Source organism: Corylus avellana, chromosome ca11, assembly GCF_901000735.1.
Source record: "Corylus avellana chromosome ca11, CavTom2PMs-1.0".
Taxonomy (NCBI): domain Eukaryota; kingdom Viridiplantae; phylum Streptophyta; class Magnoliopsida; order Fagales; family Betulaceae; genus Corylus; species Corylus avellana.
In genome coordinates, this window is record NC_081551.1 from 2,824,450 (window position 1) to 2,827,687 (window position 3,238).

Genomic DNA, 3,238 nt, shown 5'->3' on the forward strand with positions numbered 1-3,238 from the left:
AACAATGTGTTAGAATTTCTTGTTGGTCACCATTTTTATACTTTCATTGTATTCCACAAATTCTTTCACGAATTTTTTTTCTTCTTACATATATGTAATAGTTAACTTTTAAACTTGATGAACCTCCAAAAAAAGGTACTATATGTTGAAGCCAAGCTTAAGATATAACGTTTGTCCCAACAGAGTAGGCCCTCATTTTGAAGGGTTAGGATCTGAGGATTGTAATTTTTTATCCTCAGTCCCACATCATTTATTCAGAAACAAGACCAAAGCTTTATAATAGTGCGTAGCGGCGATAGTGCTATCATCATTATTTTTCGAAAATTCTAAAGCGAAAGTGACCCAGAGGAAAGTGGACCCACCTCACAGTCTACGTCCAGTATGTCTTTGGGAGTCCACCGATATGTATATATGTACACCCCCAGAGGAAAGTACTGTGTGTGGTGATGTAACATCTAATTTAGATATAATTTACTGGAACATCTACTCTGTGTAATCATTATATATAAATTAGATGTTACATTTATATGAATTAGATATATTTACTGGAACATCTACTCTGTGAAATACATAAGTATTTATGTATTTCACAGAGTAGATGTTCCAGTAAATATATCTAATTCATTTACATATGTATTTCACAGAGTAGATGTTCCAATAAATTATATCTAAATTAGATGTTACATCACCACACACAGTACGGACCCACCCCCAAATTTCCTCTGGGGGTGTATATATAGACTCCCGAAGACCCATACTCATAACCATTCAATATTTCAACGATGTTCAGTTTAGGGGTAAGATTTATATGATTTGAAGGCTTCATCAAATTTTTTTGTTTTTGTTAAAACTGAGATAGATAGAATTTGTCAAACTTTTGTTTATAATGTGTTATTGATTGTTTTTGTGAATGATTTTAGAACTTATTCTAAGCGTTTGTTTTTATTTTTAATAGGTGGCGAGCTCAAGTCTGAATTGGGGCATGGCAGCAACAGCAGGACATGCATGTCCGAATTGTATGTACCGGGACTACGCGCGTGAAGTGGTGTTTAAGAAAAGGTTGTCACCAAGTGACGTCCAACGAAGAGGAGGCTATAAACTTTATATACCGAAGCCAGACGCTGCCAGATTCTGCTCCCTAGCAAACATTAATGGAAGTGGAGGGATCACTTTATATGACGTTGAAATGAAGCCCTATTCAATGGGTTTTCGTACAAGTACTGATGGAAGAGCTTATCTCGGCGCAGGGTGGATCAAGTTTGTTCGAAAGAAGCAGCTACGGGCAGGAGACACAGTTATCTTTTATGAGGTCAGGTGCGGGCAGAGGACAAGATTTTTCATGATTGCAGTCTCTTACAAAGACCGTCTTCAGCTTCTTGGAGCTCCAATTAATTACACAAATTAACGTACACCCAGCCTCCCTCCATGGATCGATCCTTGTCTAATTTGTTTTTGTATTTTTATTTCGTTTGCAACGTGTCTTTGTTTGTCATGGGCTTGAAGAAAGGAAAAGTCTTGATCCGTAGGTGTTTGTTCTGTTTTTAGCTTCAAGGGTGCATGCGAAAAGTCTTGCTAAAGACCTACTTTGTTTTTATTTTGTAAGCAATGTGTGTTTTAAGTGTTTTTGTTTGGCATGGGTATCATTTCTTGTGTTGGACAAGGGGTTTCCTTTAATAGTAATGTAATAAATTGATTGTTTTTACAATCCCACAATCCCATCTATCCTATTCCATCTCCACATTTCGATTCAATTTTTCTTACGAGTTTGTGATTTCTTTTCAATTCATAGAGATCATCAGATGCTCCTTCCCTTCCAACCAATAGTTACTTCAGTTGGGAGATTCGTAATCTCACAATTTAAAGGTATTATTGAAAAAATACATCAAATTATAATGATCCCCACACATGGAGGAGGTTAGCGGATGATGAAGAAGGCCCACGTATGGTACCCACCAAAAGAAACGATATTCTGACATCTGTAACCATGCACCTCGTTTTGTATATTTTAGCTCAACATCCAGGACTTTAATTTGTAATAGTATAAATCATCTCCTTTTGAAGTCAACCACAGAGAGCTTTTCAAGTCCACGCATGAGAGAGTGTGAGAGAGAGAGAACGCCCATGGATCGGAGAGCTTCACTGTCGGATCGAAACAGAGGTTCGCCGATCACAATAATCCAGCTTCGCCGTCGGAGGTATGTAATATGTATAGGAGGATAGCTCCTTTTCTGTTTCCAGCTTCGCTCTCGCCTCGTGCAATTTTTTTCACCTCTTTGCTGGTTGCTGTGAAATAATTGTAGTTGAAGATTGTCTATTTTATGAATTCTTATGCTTTCTTCTAATATACACGGCCGACGGCACTGCATCTTTCATGGGGACCACGATTAATTTCATGTTTGTGATTGGGGAAGAAAATTTTGATGAAGTTGAGGTAACTATGTGCTGCTGCATGTCCAAGTTATAATAATGTGTAATTCGAACCTTTTTTTTTTTGTTTGGATCTAGTTCATTTGATATTAAGGGATATTTATATGTCAATTGATTGGCTTTGAAAAAAAAAAAAAAAAAAAAAGGCTAAGATAGACGACAGTGGTGGGATATTTCTTCTGTGTATTGGATGGATGGATGGTTGTTGTTCTGCCCTTTGCTTAATTACTTTTAAAGGGACAATTTTGTCATTTTACATTTTTTTTTTTTTTTTTTTTTTGACAAAAATGCCCTCTAAAAATAACTAAATTTTGAAATGGAGAGAATTAATACTGGTTCGGTTGTGTGGGTAGCGTTTGATTGGATATGTTTGTGTCTATTTTGACGTTGAACCAAGTAGATTGAGAGTGCAGGAGTGGCCGGGATTGGAGGTTATTCGTGAAAGAGAGAAACAAATTGTAACAATCTAACCTCTTTTTCCCTTTTGAAAGGATTAGCTGTTAATTATACTAATCAGATGGACAAATATTCTGTATCTTCAAACATTGAGATTTCTAAGATCTTCTTGTAAATGTTTCTATGTGGGTTCCCCACCTTTTTTTTTCCTATCTAATTCCGCAGATGGTACTTTTAGCAATTTACCTAAAGATATATGGTGACGTGTCACGTGTGGTTGACGATCGAAAAGAAAGAAAGCCTATCACCAATAAGAGTTGCAGGTTACTTATGAATTAAGCAGAATTTCTTACGTTGCATGTTGCTAGATGCAGTGTACTTACATATTTGTACTTGACCAGGGGCGGACCTACGT